Genomic DNA, 17,219 nt, shown 5'->3' on the forward strand with positions numbered 1-17,219 from the left:
CATATTCACCGCTCTGAGAGAAAAAAAGAGTCCAGTCCCTGACAGGCACGACATCAGTCATTTCATGATAATGTGGTCGCTCGTCACCAAGAGAGATCATTAATTGCCATATTTCATCAATTAACAAAAAAAATATGAAAACTGTCCTATCCACAGTTGATGCCTCATGCACTTCAGCGATGAGTCACCGGTCGCTCCTGTGGGTGTCGGAGGTCAAACTGCTGTAGTCGGATGCAGAGCTGGAGAGTCCCAGGCAGACAGTGATTTGTTACAGCCCTCACATGAAAGCTCCTCTCGCAGTGGCTGCCTGACTCTCAGCAAGATGACAGCGTCATCCTTTCAACAGGCACAGTTATTTGTCACAAAACAAATTGTTACAAATCTGTGAGACAAATACAGAATAATGTGCCTACCATGTTTTAATCTCTCGTTTTTCTGTCTTTTGTTTCGATAATCGAAATTAATAAATGAACGGAGACCATGGTATCTTTCATTCTTAATGAAGTATGTAGTGAATGAATATTTCACACACCTGCTGTGTGTCTTTGGTGGGTTTTGACTGGGGACCCAATCCCAGCCCGAGATGTATGAATGTTGGATTAAACATTCATCAAATGCTGTCACAAAAACTTTATCCTCTCCTGTCAACCACACATAAAGATGGAAGCAGGCACGGGCCAAAGAATCCCAGCCATGATTTGAGCCTCAGCCTCTGGTTTACTTACTGTGCGGTAGTGGAATTATTTAGGCCTCACTGGAGTCATGTCTGAAGGTATATAGGTTATGTAGTGTGGGTTTATGGATATGGATGGGGTCAGCGCAGGTCAATCCCCTGCATCTCTAATATCCACTTTCAGTCTTGTTATTGCCTGCAGGTTCTCCCTCAGCATTTCAACCCTCAGTAGACCATATCCTCTGTTGTTTGTTGGCTCTGAGTGTCAGTGGAAATGCTTACATATATCTTGTGAGGAAGCCCACAGGGATGTTTTGATGCATGGTTCATCATACATGTTTTAATCATTCAGTCTCTCAGACACCTCCCAGGAGGGGGCTGCTGCCGCACATTACAGAGTACACACAATTAGTGATATAATAATGATGATGATAATGAAATGTATTTAGAGCATATCAGCATGGTTCATTCTGTTCAGGGAGACATTAGCAGGACTGCAGCCCTGGAAAAGCTTCAGCACTCGGGCTCCTGGTGCTCTCCCTCTGGAGACTGGCAGAGCCCGGCAGGTAGTCACGTCAAAGATTAGCAGTTGTTGCAGTCAGCTTGGCGCTCCTTCTGCACCGTCAAGTGCGAGAGCCTCACCTGACAGGTGTTGCTCTCAATCAGTGCTCCTCTGCCACCCTCCCATCCCCACCCTCCATGCTGTCCTTTGGGTGAGAAGGGATGAGAAAGCCTTCCTTCCCTCTTTATACATCTTGACAGCCTCCAACAGGGCATTTTAGGAGAAGTGTTGGGGATCATATACCAGTTAAAACAACAGAAAATCTCTCTGTCAATGAGAAACTATTGATATCACATCAGCGATATCAGCAGAGAACACACTGCTGGGCTGTTATTTAACTTCCTCCAGGGATGTTCAGTCACCTGTTAAAGGTCACAGTGATAGGATGTCAGGATGAGAGGGAGGACATGGGTGCAGGAATAACAGTACACACTGTGAACTGTTTGAACAGACTATAAAAATGAAAACCAATGCTCACTGGTCAAAAATAACACGAGTGCAAAGGGTCTCTTCAGGTAAAAGTTCATATTTCTGGGAATGTTTGATTTAATACTCAATTGAAATTACATGCGTACAGTAATATCAGCATAGTGTATAGTAATACATTCACATTGGTAAGTTAATTAATAGAGATGAAAGACTACTGCTCTTTATTATTCCATTTACAGTATCATCAGACAAAATCAGCACCATCATGAATGAATTTAGACCAGAAGAATACAGCCCTGAGTAACTGTCTATAGACTTATTGGTTATCATTCAGTATATGACACAGCATAAGTTACTAACATTGGTTCCAGTGTGATCATGCAGAACAATGGCAATACTAATATTGGAAAGACATGTTGCTTTTGAAAAGATTAAATACTTTTTTTATTCACCTTGGTAGTCTTGGGGTGGAGGCAGAAATCGAAAAAATAAACAAATATCTGCATGGTATGTTAGAAACATCTTTTATTCGTTTATTCATTTTTTTTAATTTTTAAACTAATGCACAAATAGCAGGTAAACATGAAACTCAGCTATCAAGTATGCGCCTTATGACACCGCGGACCTGCTGGTGCATAAATTCAATGCACCCGCACGACTTCCCGCCTTCTTTCTGTCCCCTCTGCTCATTTACAAAGGTCAAAGGTAACTTACTTGTAACTAATTGTTGCTTGTGGTGCTGTTTATGTATCTCTTTTGTAAACAAGACACTGCTAACAGCCTGTTTACTGTTTTGATGTGGAAGTCTTTGAGAAGGAGGGCTTTTTTTCCATCAGCTGTGACACCAAAGATAAAGTTATGCTTCACTTCAACAAGGTAAGTAGCTATAACATATATAAGCTCACAGGATGCTAACTTTGTGTAGCCGCTTTTTCCTACCAGCTTGTGAGTGTGTTGGTGTGCGTTAATTTCTGTTCTTATAGGCTTAGATTCACAGCAGGCATATCAGAGTCTGAGGAGCACAGATGCAAATAATACAAAATACTGCTGACTGAATTTCATTTAGCTGCTACAGTTCCTGGTATTTGTCACCATTTGCCGGTGCCCTTATTAAAGTTACCTGTGCTTTGCCTGTGCTATAACTAATCAAGATGTCTGCGGTGAAAAAGCACTGGTATGATACCTTAAACCTGTGTCCTGTGTTTACACCAGTTATGACTTATGACGTACTTCTGGTTATACTGTTATTGGTTTACTGCACATAGCTTTAAACTATGAATACTGAAGGTTCAGTGTTGTCTTATCTGCTAAGTTATTTTTGACTGGTTGCTTTGGGCGATGTTCTTCCTGTTAGCTCACCTCTGGTTTGTGGTTCAGGGTAATTGTGGGAATATGAACATCATTACACATACTTAGTGCTTACATGCAAAACACTACACTAGAGAGCATGTCATAAGAGACTGTTTTTGTTAAGATCCAAATCTTTCCAGTACTTTGCTGTAGAGGTATTTTAATTTTTAGATTACCCACCTGATGTGCACAGTGTAGCATTGTGTTTCTATTGCTGTCTCTCTCCCAGGCAGATGCTGGGTTTGGATTAGTCTTTCAAAGTTAGCCAAACTAGTGTATGGTCGGTGCTGCTGGGCAGCAACATGTCACAGCCCACATAATAGCTGGTGTCAAATGCAGTTTTGGAGGGAATATTGTTGTCATTGTCTCCAAACACCACTTGCAAACTGTTGGTGTTGCTCACATACCATTTCAAGCTGCCAACCAACATATAACTGTGGCCTCCAGAATGTTTGTTTTTTATTGGATTAGCTCACCAAAGTGCATCTCACACACACTAACTTGTCATTGCATATGTTTCCAGTGGAGCTTTGTTATGTGGTTTTGATATTAGATGATCAATGTAGGGGATCACAGCCTGGTTTTCTGCTTCACTACTGTGCATCTTCAACATCTGCAGAATAGGTTTGGAAAGAGATTAAGGTGTGCATATATATCTATATGTGTGTGTGTGTGTGTGTGTGTGTATGATTAGCTGCCCTTATTTTCTGTTTTGGCATGAATGATGAATAATGAACTCTGGCCAGGCAGTAGATTGCTTGTGGTCATTTTATAATTTATCTGCAGGACTCTAATATATGAAAACTAACTTTCTAGAAGTGTTGAACGAAGGGACCGTTTTCTTTACAAAACTCCTACCACTGGTTATTTAACAAGAAAGTAAGTTTACCAAGGCCCTAATCTGTAGGTTATTAAGGGAAACATAGAAACTGATTGGGTGGAACTCAGGAGAAAACCCAACCTATTTATTCCCGACGATAATGGCTGAATTATTCATCCTGTGTGATGATTAATTAAAAAAGGCCCCAGGTCTTGTGGCAGTTACAGGCTGCTGAGGCACACACTGAGGTTCCCATGTGATGTGCTGGATGTGTCTGCCTCTGTTTGCCTTCCGCCTGCTCTGTTCTGCATGTCTTTAGGGAAGGTGCTCTCACACGCGTTACGTGCCTGTGCACCCAACACTTAACGTAAGTCACAAATACATGAGGAGAAAGACCAGGATCTGGTTAGCATGTAAAAACAGGCCCGGGGTCAAGTCACCTTTTCAAATAGGTTTCATGGCTTGTTTTATATTATTTAGGGTCTTTAAGGTTTATCTGGTTGTAAAATATATATATAGTGGATACACTAACAAGAAGTACATGTACCCTGTGGCAGAAAAGGGTTTTCTGCAGTAACTGGTCAAAAAATGTGATCCAACTAAGTCACAAGTATAGACAAACAAGTCACAGTGACAGTCTTTCATGTCCTTTTTGGATGTAGCTGTTACACATTGATAGTGCAGGTGAAAAACTCTACTGAGCTTCAGCTGGTGGACAGTCATCCTGGCATCATTCTGTAAAGAGAACATCCACAACAATGAATCCTCTCCCTTCATAGGGGACTGATGAATATCTGAGCTTTATGCATTTCTCAATAATTCTTCAACAAGTCTTAAGCGAGCTCATGTTTTCTTAGGCATGGTTTATATCAGCAGATGCTTCATTTGAATAAGAAACTCAAAATGTTTGAAGTCAGAGTAACTCTAACCCTAACACCCAATCTCTTGGTCAGTTTATTGGACTTCAGTTTTGCCAACTCCTGACTGCAATTATTTTTTCTTTATGTTATTAGTTGAGAGGTTGACATGTACTATGGAAGGTTGAAAAAGGGTTGGATTTATTTAATATGGACAATATTCAACACAATAATTTCTATGGTATTAGTTAAAATGGATTATTTGTAACTTAGATGAAGATCAGACCTTGTTTTGAGGCTGCATCTATGATTTGTGTATTTGGTGAAATGATATAGTGTGATGTGTGGTTTGGTACTCCTTGGGAGTTTGAATAAAATGTTTAATTACATTAATGCATATAGAAACATAATCTTGTCTTTTTTTGTAATTTCAAGAATAATTAACTTCAAACTATCCCATTTAGAATATGAGATGATTGGTTTGCAGTATTGGATGATACTATTAGCAGTAAATGCAGACTTGCAATCAATTTATTACATTAAAGTTAATGAATAATTCTTTACTGAGGGAGATAAAATACCAGGTGCTGTTGGAAACTTCACTTTTCAGTTCCCCAGAAAAGTTTATTGAAAGACATCAGAACTGATATTAAAACAGAAACACCCACACAAGAATTTTATCTCTTTACTTAACGGACACAATTTCAAGGCACTTTACAAAAACAAAAAACCCAACAAATCCCTTATGAGCAAGCACTTGGCGACAGTGGAGAGGAAAAACTCCCTTTAACGGAAGAAAACTCCCTTTAACGGAAGATGAAACCAACATAGCACATTTTAGTCCTAATTCTACACTAACGAGAATGTTTTATATATTTATAAACAGAGTCAGAAACAAAATAATTATCTGATTATCTGAGAGCGAAAAGGGTACATGGACGTGTTCAGAGGTCAGGAAGCAGAATAAAGCGACTGTAATAAATGTGGAAGGAACTGCTCATGTTTGCTCCACTAAACATTTGCGTGCAATCCAAGGATATCAGCTGTTAAGCGCTGATAGTGATGACTCCATTTGAGAGTGGGAGGAGTGTGTATTTTGTGGGTTCTGTCTTGGTATTGTTCACCTGATCTTTCCTCCACACCGATGCACTGAGTCTCACTGTAACCAGCGGGTTTATCTTCCAGACTCGGGTAGGCAGCGGCTGTTGTTTCCCCTGACCTATAGTGGGCAGCTGGCAGTGTGCACGACATGCCCTGTGGCAGTGCCAGGGGAAGGCCAGGAGTGCTGGGGTCTAGGCCTGCTCTCACCTCATTTTATGTCCCACTAATGGAATGGGGTTTGGGCTGCCCATATGGCACTTGTGAGAAGTACTGGGGGTTCGCAAGTGGAATCACCAGGCAGTCTTCCACTGGATATTAAACAGGACAGGACCAGACCTATGAAAAAACCACCGAGCATGGGAGTGGGGATGGAGATTCAACTACACTAGAAGCTTTTGTGTGTCCTTAAAGGACCATAAACTGCATGCAGACATTTAAAAAACAAACAAACACCATGTTCAGAAGCATACTGTAGGAAAACCAAAACTCTGAGACATTCAAGTGCATCAACAAAAGATTTTCCTTTAGTTTGCTGGTTAGCACTTTGTTGATCCTTTGCTTACTATGATCCTCACTCTGTGTGATGAGGACAAAAAAAAGGATTTCAATTTCACTACTTGCACTAGAAATGATTGATAGACATCCTTCTTTCAGTAGCTAGAAAATTGCTACATAATAGACACTATTATTATGGTTTAGGGCAAGTTAATTGCCTCAGAATCTCAGCTTTAGTGGGGGAAACATGCAACGACACAATATGGCATATGCTTTAGCAACCTGCCTTTTTAGTCGACCTTCCTGTTTCATCTGCATTGGTTACTCTGATAAACCCTGTTGGTGGACAGACATAAACAGTGCAGGTTTAATGAGCCAACAAGTTAGAAATCGTCCTCTAGTTGCCGGTCAAGGAAACGTCAGTTTGCCAGGATGTACATGGTATTAGGTCTGTGTAAAGGAGCTGGCCAGATAGCCCACCAGCTCTCTCTGGCACCAGACCAACCTGGCTCCTTCTGAGCTGCGTGGGACCAGGGGAAAGAGAGCCACATGGGATGGAGGAAAGTGCGTTGGAGTGGTCTGCAGTGCTGCAGTGTTAACAAATGTGTTCACATATTGTATTTACTGAGATAATGCTTACCCTCTAGAATAACTCCTTGCTCCTAGCTGACTGTACCACACAGGCTGATGCAAACTGAACTAAAATTACCACTTCAGGGTGACAGTGGCAATTTGTTCTGCAGACCTAAAAAGGGAGAAATAGTGAGGGTAATTACAGTCAGCAGAAAAATACAGCTTGACGTCGCCCTGCCCTGGTTTTCTTGCTAATACTCCATTAAAAGTGAAGCAAGACTTTTAAAACAGGTCACTCCTGCTAACCCTCCCTCCCATCTCCATTTCTTCCACCTCTCTCCTCCTCCTCCAGGCTGTCTTCATCCTCCTCCTCGTCTTTCTCCTTCCACCACCCGCTTCTCTGGATCTGGAACAAAAGCCACCTCCGCTGCTGCCACCTCCCCTCCCCATCTTCTGCTTTTCCATTTTATTGGTGACAGCTGCCGCGAAACAAACTCGCGGAGCGAGAGAAATGATGTGTCAGTGGAAGGTCCTTTAGCTCGTACTGCTAATCTGTCACACGCCGTTTGTTGTTTACTGTTTCCTCCTGCTTGCCGACTGGCCGGCAGCTTGCGCCGCACAGTAATGGCGACAGATGCTGACCCACAGAAGTGTGAATCTTGCAGATTTCTCCCTGCTGTCAACCTGTAAATTACAGCTATCGGGAGTAATTAGACCCGATAAAACCCTTCCAAGCCTCACCCCCCTTGACACACACACACACACACACACACACACAGGCACAGCTCTGGCCTGTCAGTGACCTGATTGTGTGCCATTTTGAAAAGGAAGCCTTCAGAACGTATATTGTTCTGCTGAAACTCATTTAAAAATGTAGCTTTTTGTCTTTACAGTTTTTGCATTTAAAATTAAATTAGAAGCTTGTATATTTTAGTTTTATATTGGCCTCTGTAAAATATGAGCACTTTCCTCGGGTTTAAAGGTTGCGTCTCTCCTGTGGGTCAAAGTCTGACATCATTCCCCACAACACTTGATGACTTTGAAGACTCTAATGTGGATGTTGGCAGCAGCTCCAAAGTTGCAGATGTGAGCCTGTCCACAGCGAATTATCTTGCTTGAATTTGCAGATGTTGCCAGTCATCTTCAACTTGTCCTCACTGAGGTTTTGCAGGGACAGCGGGCTCCTGGGCACAACGCGAGAGATCAGCATCAGGGCCACCTCTTCTTGCCCTGGCATCCATGTTCGGCCTGCAACCTCCACAGTGGCCACCACTGCCAAGCATGATCTTAAAAGCAAGGCCTGTGCCCCTTTAAGTAACTTGCGCGACACCAAAGGTCACACAGCCAGGTCTTGTCATCCTCTCCCTGACTCTCTCCCCTCCTCCTCCACCTCCTTCTCCAGCCCACAGTGCCCACTTCCTGACCAGCAGAGCCAATCACTTTCCACCCCTCACCTCCTTTGCCACCAGTGCCGAGCAGCAATCTGTCACCCGGGCTCTAGGAGATGCCACCCTGCCGGCCGCCTTCCGTACACTGTGGTAATGGCTTCTGGCAGTCCTAGAAAGATAAGTAACCAGCAAAAAGGCAGGAGAGCAGGATGAAGAGGGAGGGAAGGCTCTGGGCCAGAGAAGAGAAGACCCTCTTTCACATCCAAGCTGCCCTCATCTCGCTGCTGTTCGACCCTCCTCTCCCCTTTTTGCCTCAGCCCTCTTTGGCCCGGTCGCTTTGCACGATACTTCAGTGAATAAATGAGTCGTTTTAATCCGACTGACAAGCTGGCATTGCCCAGCCCTGCCCTCCATCTGTACTGGCGGCCAGCGCAGCAGCAGGCCCCAGGCAGCCCGATGTGCCAATCCAACACACAGCTTATCCTGGCTGTAGCTTGAGGGACAGAAGGGTTAGAGCTCTATGCGGCAGCTACTCTCTCCACCAAAAGAGCTATTTATATAAGAAAGGGATTAGCCGATGGAGGCTTTGATGAACTGGAAAAAAATGTTGAATTTGCTCTCGTCTTGCTCTAATGCACATTTGAAGTCATTGTCTTTTTCAATGAAAACTGCAGTTTGTCTGTGTGAAAGAAATAAGTGTTGCTGTTTTATTTTACACTCATTCTCAGCACTGCAGTTTAATTTTTAGCTCAAGTATGTTTTTACTAAAGCGGTAATGAGATGATTTTATTCTTCCCATTTACATTTGTTTCTGCAACAGATGAATGTGTTCACTCTGCGACAAATGCAAAACTGAAAGTGCAACTAACCTCTTTTTCCATTCGTTCCCACCACTGAGGGGTTAATTTTGCTCCGTCATCGTTGGCACAGCAAGAGGCCAAATGTGCTATCACTCATGCCGTCCTGACTGAAAAACCCACAGGGAGAGAAAAAAACTTAGCTGCAGGAGGTGCTAAACCCTCTGCTCCATTTCCTCTCTCCACAAGCTCCTCTCCACTCCCTCACTTGGCCATGTGTCACCTCCAAGTCATTTGGGAAGGGACCTGGTAACATTTGAGTGCCCAATTAAGCGCAGGGGCTCAGTCCGGGCCCCCCTCTGGGTTCCGTTCAGGCACGTCACTGATGAGGACTCTGCCATCTTCCCTGTGAACCACACACACATTCACATATAAACACACTCCTCCTACTCTCATTCTTTTTCATGCTCACTTCCCCCGTCTGTTCTGCCTTTTTTTCACACAAACAAACTCACTTCCCTGGTTAAAGATCCCCCACAGATCTGATTGCAGCTTATCTTTGGAACAGGAGGTTATGACTGTTTGATCCATGGCCGCGGAGCTGGTTGCCAGATATACACCGGAGCCTGAATACTGCTTATTAACTGGAGGGGTCCTCAACTGTGCCATTGAGCATCCAAGGGCCTGGTGTTTTGCTGCTTTTGGTGAAAGATTAAGTACTGTTTTCTTAAATTAGCCTGGAAAACATGAAGCATGAACATAAAAGGAAATATTCTTTATCTGCAAGGTCAACTAGGCGCTCATTATCACCCAGATTGAATAATTACTGAATTTAAGAAGTGTATAAAAAATAAAACAACAACTCTGCAGTCAAGCCTTTTGAAGTGTTAAAGGACTGCTTATTCCCATAACTGGAGTGAACGAGCTTCACTGGATAATTTAGGTTACAGGCTCGACGGTGACAGCTGGGCAGCATTGAAAGCCAACCAAATCGACATAAATCACTGACTTTTTTCAATAAGTAGGTTAATATCTCAGAATGGTGTTTAATGTTTTATTCAGCAATGAGGCAGAGACAGTGTAAAGGGATGGCAAGTGTGCAGGATTTGGCATCTCCCCACGGTTGCCTGCGAACACACCGGCTCTGTTAAAGGGCGCAGGAACTATTCTCACCCCTCTCAAGCTCTTTCCATATTAAATAAGTGCTTTGTAAGTGTGTCGTGATTACTATTCATCACAAATAAATACTTAAGCACTGAGAGCTTAGCACCCGCTGCTTTACTGTTATCTATTACTCCTGTCACCTGGTTGTCCTTTTTCTGTCTCCTCCCCTGCTCTGCCTCTCTTTCCCTTTGGTGACTGAATGTTCCGGTGCCCTTCAACTCAGTAGTGTGCTGGGAGGGAGCTGGTGGCTAGTGCCCATGTGCCAAGCCTCCCTGCTTTGTGTCCCATATTCTCTGCCCTCACCTGAGGCCTTGCTGCAACAGGAGAGCAGGCCCAGCGGCATTACTGTGCTCCGTGCTCTTCCCAAGATGATGCCTTCCACTGTTTTCAACACTTTTCACCTCCATACTCCCGTTTCTTCTTTTTGCACAAACATGGCAAACAAATCAACACAAACACCACTGAAGTTCAAACACACACCAAGTCTACCCCTGCCCCAGACATGGGGGCAAAAGTCCACTGCACCCTGTCCTCTACAGCGGGTTTTTGGAAGGTGATCCGATCCTTTTTCCTCTGCCACGGTGCTTGGCGGGCTGGCTGGCTCTGATGCAACACGGCATGCGCTGGCGTGGACTGAGCCTGGGCCAGTGTGCTCAGAAGCTGATGAATTGCAGGCAAGATGCGGGGCGGCAGCCGGCGAGGAGCTCCGGCGAGCGGCCGTCATGCGCTATCACTGTCTGTGCATGTGATGAGGGAAATCGGAGAGACAGCGCTGACAACTTAATTTAACACCAGGTCTGGAGGAAGCCAGAGTGCCACTGTGCTCTGGATAATTGATAACTCTGCCACCCCACTACAGCTCGCTCACCTTGTGCCCACCACACCTCAGCTCTTCATCTACCCAAATCAGTGGTGAACGCATTCTGTACACACCTTAAAGCTTGTCAGGTTGTTTCAGAAGCAATGATGCAAAGAGTGAAAAGTATGTATGAAAGTAACATCGTCCTTGGTTTCTATTTTCTGTGTTTTTGGTAGGATTGGTATTGTTTTGTTTTTTTAATGCTAGTGCCAATATACTACCTTGGTTTCAGCACTGATACTTCTTAGATGTTTAGTTTAAAGAAACACCATTACAGTATACATCTACACCTATAGAGAAACTGTGCCTAGATAAAATACAGGCTAAAATTAGGGAAAAGGTATTTTATCAGAAAATGACTGATCAAAGATTAAATAATTCAGATTAAGAGCTACTGATTGATTGCTTTCAGTAGTTGGTGTCACTGAAGTTCTAGGTTCAATACCCTGAATTAACTTCCAGGAGTATTAAAAAAAAAAATATTGATTGCATTAAGGAAGGACACAGAATCTCTCCCTCGTCCAAACTTACAGTAAGAGTGACTTGTCTTGGGAATTGGTGGTGCGGCGCTGTGGGGGGACTGCGCTGCCTGGATCTCCTTCAGAGGCTGTTGGAGGAAACTGAGCAGGAGCCCGGTTGACTGGTAATGCCTATTAATTACTAATACAAACTGCTAATTAGCAGACCAAACACTGGCATCTGTACAGTTTGTTTTCCCTGCAGCGATGATAGCGAGCTCTAACACAAAGAGGCAACAAACCTGAGCTGTCAGAATCAAAGGGGACTTGCTGCTAAGCACACTTAATGCTAGCATCCTGCACCACAGAGGTCAAATAAAAGGCAAAAAATTATTTCATAAGGATTAGAGTAGGACAGGGGTAGAAAGCAAATTTTAAGATATAAGTACTTTACTTAAACACTGTGTAGGTGTAACATTGAGACAGACCTATTTTCTTCAGTATTCCCATTTTGGTAGACCTTTCCCAGACTGTATTTTAGAGTGTTTTTTTTTTTTTTTTTTTTTTACTCCACATCATTCAACTGGCGGTTGTAGTTACTTATTTTTGATGGTTGATGATGGTTAAGTCCTGCATCACAAAATTGTTTAGGAAAGGTGCTTGTTTTCTCTTTGTACTGTACATGTTTGACACTGTCTAAAAGTAATTTAGAATAAAAAGCTTTGGGGATTTTCTCAAGCTTCTTTGAACATTTTAATGTTAGTTCTTTATTTGTAAGATATAACTACTTTGAGTAAGTTTAAGACCGTGATTTTTAATCTTCTCACTTCACTCTTCAAGAATATCTTAGTGTCAAACCTCAGCATTGTGTATTCATATCATGGACTATTAATTGTCAAGTATCGACTGTTGGCATCGAAGGTCTGGCAGGATTTGTGATAGTATTTACTTATTCTTTGAATATGAGTTCCTGAATAAGTCAACATTTTCCTAACTTAAATTACAAAAGTTCTTCTATGTCTGCTTGTGTTCAGACAACATTTAAGAGTAGATCTTTTTTTAGTGAATAAGTTCTTTATGAGCAAGAACTCAGGTATTGTATTTGCAGGAGTATTGAAATATTGCTAACAATACCCAGCCCTCATATTCTAGCAAGGATACCGAAGTTAGTGTAGGATGTGTTTGTAAATGATCACACTTTCACATTCAGCTACTGACAGCACCTTTGAATATCCAACCCCTCCAGGCCCCACAGCACTTCCCAGCCAAGACAAGATGCCACCCCAGTCTTCTCACACACAAAAAATAATGAGTAATCGGCCACAAAGTGTCAGCCAACCTTAATCCCCTTTTAATTTCCTTGTGGGGCCTGCGCCAGAGCTCTGGCTGCAGCATGAAGCTGGCCACTGATGGCAGGATGGCCGTGGTGGCAGGCAGGCAGGCAGTGCAGGCCTGGGGGTCTTTACTGGGATCCAGGCAAAGAAAATACAATAACCACACACTGCCACCACTGTTTGCCTTACACTTGAGTGGGATTTAGGTTTCCCCAGCACTCTGTCACAAGTATGTGTGTGCACGCGTGCCCCCACACACACAGTTGTCATGCAACCAGATTGTGCTATGGACATATGCATCCTTTTTTTTCTTTCAGCTTTTCTCATGAGGGTGCACACAAACACACACCTACATGCATATATTAAGCATGTGCTTGAGCACTCAAGCACACCCCTGGTAATACTACTCTAGATGAGGCTATTTATATCTTAATTTATACAGGTTGGTTTCAGCATAGGGGTCGTCACCACACAGCTGCCCAATCCTCTGCAATCCCACAATGCCAAGAGTATTATCTGCTTTTGAACAGCAATTTATTTTCTTCCCTCCTCACTGTTATTCAAAAGTAAAGGTCCTGTCATTAAAATGTATGCTTTCTCAATGCACTCGCACTGGAAAAGGGCAGCAGGCGAACGGGTTTCACTCCCCGTTCATGTAATGAAAGGTATAAAAGAAGAACGAGGTGCAGGCTGAGGAGCCTGTGCACATCTTTGTAACACGTTTGCCCGAGAGGTGGGTTCAGTAGAACAAAATGGAGAAGGTTAACGTTATTCTAGCAGATGAAGGAATTTTTCATGACATTTACACACATCAGGGATTTTTTTTTCCCTGGGAGCACCCTCATAACACTCGACTAGGCTGTATAAGAGCAGTGGCATATAAATTAAGTATACAAAATATTAAAAGCACCTCCTTGTTCTAGGAAGCAAATACTCAGATGAAGCTGAGATGTAATCTGCTAGATTTATGCCAATCAAAGTGGAAATATGTGTGCGGAAAGGATTAACAAAAGCGAGTTTTTTGAGATGCAGATTGTAGAGTGGTCCAAGAAATCGATTTGTGTACATATCAGATAATAACAAGGAAACCTGTGCAGAAAGATCAGTTTACTGAGATGTAATTTAGAAACTAGTCTGTCTACTAAAATGCACTGACAGGTTCATTTGGTTTATTATCCTTGTGGCGTATAGTGGTACGAAAAGTTATGTGAACCCTTTTGGAATGATCTGTTTTTCTGCTTTATTTAACCATAAAATGTGGTTTGATCTTCATCTTAGTAATAAGTGGTAGAATCTCTTTTGGCAGCAATACCTTCAGGCAGCTAAAGATCAGACGTGAACAACATTAGGGGAAGAAGTTTTTCACCCATTCACCCTTTCAGAACAGCTTCAGCTCAGACATATTCTCTGGATGTCTTGTGTGAATGGCTCTCTGAGGTCATTCCATAGCATCTTAGCACAGCTCAAGATCTGGGCTCTGACTGGGCCAATCCAAAAGGTGGATTTTCTATGTTTGAAGTCATTCTGTAGCAGATTTACTTCAGTGTTTAGGATTATTGTCCCACTGCATCACCCAACATCTACTTAGCTTCAGCTGGCGGACATCCATCCTGACATTATCCTGTAAGATACCTTGATAAACTTGGGAGAAAGTGTTTTTTTATAAGTCAAGGTAGCTCTAACCCATCATATGTCAGTGAACCGGACTCCAGGTTTTTCAACTTCTGACTCCACTTAGCTTTAGCTGATGTCATTAGCCGACAAGTTCTCATACTTTTTCCAACATGCACTGGGAATATTTAAATGATCCATTCAATATAGAGCAATGCAATGAAGTGTGTTATTAGTTCAAATAGATTTTATACAAAAATACAGTTAATGCCAAAGGGTTCACTGTATCCTGTATGCAGTGAGCAGATATGACAGAACCAGTTTAAGGAACCCTTATATTGTCTGTGTTTACAAATGGATGGATGATATAAAAACAGTTGTTGCTAACCAAAATTGAAATTGAAAAAAATCTAGTATGTCTTAACTGGCTATGTTTGGTTTTGGACTGTTTGTTTGGCAAAATGAGCAATTTTAAGATTGTAAGGACCAGCTGGATGATGTTTTTGTTATTTTCCATGTTTTTTTTCCAATCCCATGCTGTCAGGGCTTCTAAATGATTTTTAGAGTTGACCCAAATGCAGACAGTACTGGAGAGGCTGGATGGTGGAAACAGAGGGATTATTGTGGAGAAGTAACAGGAGAGGTGAAAGGGAAAAGTGAAAGGGGAACAATCAACACTGTGATGGTTCAAACCTAAGGCCAGTACAACAATTACAGAGTGACAAGGACAAGAAAAGAACCATGAAAATGCAACAGCACGAAAAATGGGGACACACTAGTCAGCAGAACTGGAAGAGAGACAGAACTACCACAAGGAGCATGTGCAGAACAAAGACAGTGGCAAAACTTTACTCCACACATTCGAAGCTGGAGTTTCAAACGACACAGGAACAAGGTCCAGAACAAGGAAGGGAAACAGAAGAGCAAGAAGAGCGGGTGATCTCAAGCAGACAGAAAGCTGGAGTCACTCGGGAGGTTGATATGGATGGGAACAGGAAGCAGAGGCCACTCAGGAGGATGGCCTTGGTTGCAGACTCAGCAGTGGGCAGGAACAGGAAGCACAGTTTCTACCATAACTTGAACGTGCCAAATCTCAGTGTCTCAGGCCTTAAAATCACTGACAAGGACAGGAGCCGGAATGGCATTGGTGGCTCCAGCCATCAACCCACCCAATGAAACAGCAACTGGGACTGAGTTGGCATCAGCAGTTTCATTTATGGAAATGGGATGTATATCTGTACTTTTTTTTTTTTTCCCGTGGCATCACTTCAATATTGCTATCAAGATATTTAGTCAGGTATTGGTGTCGAAGTCAATTTCAGTATGGTGAAAACACATGGCGAAAGGAACCAAGATAGTGCTGGCATCTCTGGCTGACAGCAGACCAACAGTGAAATGTCCCTATGAATCCAGAAAAAGGGCTCCAAACAGCTGTCATTTTGGTAGAAAGAAACATTTCATCCTGTGGAGCAGTATGGCTAACTTTTTTAAAATTAATTAGTATAATCGTAATAAAATATTAAAATAAAATAAGACTGTTTTTTGCAAATAATTAACTTCAACCTTGAAGTAATTTACCACATAAAGCAAGATAAAATCGAAATCTGGCTCCAGCTCCTCAAATAAGATTTGCTGCTATTCTGTAATTGTAAAGGGAGTATGTCTGAATATCTGGACTTTGGTTAGACGAAAAGATTTAAAGAAATCACCTTGGGCTCTATAAATCTATGATATTATGTAATATTTTATAGATTAAACGTATAACCAATGAATAAAAGAAACAATCCATAATAACAGTAATCATTAGTTGCACACTTGTGTGAATGTTTCTCCTCTTACCTCCTTGTAAATTTATATTACAGCATCTGTTATGTTCTTTGATTATAAATAAAACCCTTTAAGTGGAAAAGAGAATATTCAAAATGTTTCTATCTTCTGTCTATAAAGGTTTTTTATAAATGCCAATTCTCACAGCAAATATCTTTTATGGCAACATACAGTAAGGGGTTAGCCTAGATTTTCAGTCCAGTCTCATTTAAGGCTAATTCCTGTGTGGGTCTGGATGTTTGATCCCATTGCCCATCTGAAGTAATTAAAGGGTTATTAGTAAACAGATATTCACGCTCGCTCACTCTTGCCAACTGTTTCATGCCATCTGCTGCCGGCGCACGTGCTTTGACATTGGAAATATGCTGCTGAACCAACATGGGTGTAGCAACGCATAGGGAATGAACCGAGCTTTCATCAAGTCTAAACACAGTCAAACAGTGTCATCTTTGCGTGTGTGTATGTTTGTGTGTGTGTCAGAATAAAATACAAGGGAAGGCAGGAAATTATGAGCTCACTTGTGCTATTTTAAGCCTGCTTGTTAATTTCAGTCTCTTTTAACCGGCTCTACTTTTGATGCCAGCCGACCACTGTTCTTGTATTTCTTCTCTGCAGCCCCCTCTTCTTCTTCTTCTTCTTCTTCTTCTACTCCTCTCCCTGTCTCTGTCTCCTCCGGCTCCAGCTCTGCCCTCCTGTCTGTTTTTATCCTTTTTTTATTTTCAGTAATATAGAAGGGATTAACCCTGCTGGCCCCTCAGTGGTTACTGTTTCATTTTATTCTTATTAAAATCTTAAGAACCTGCTTTATTATTCCTGTTTGATACTACCTCAATAATCCTCTGCCTGGCTCTGTATGTGTGTGTGTGTGCGTGTGTGTGTGTGTGCGTGTGTGTGTGCGTGTGTGTGTGTGTGGCATGCAGC

This window comes from Mastacembelus armatus, chromosome 12, assembly GCF_900324485.2.
Source record: "Mastacembelus armatus chromosome 12, fMasArm1.2, whole genome shotgun sequence".
In the NCBI taxonomy this organism is placed as follows: domain Eukaryota; kingdom Metazoa; phylum Chordata; class Actinopteri; order Synbranchiformes; family Mastacembelidae; genus Mastacembelus; species Mastacembelus armatus.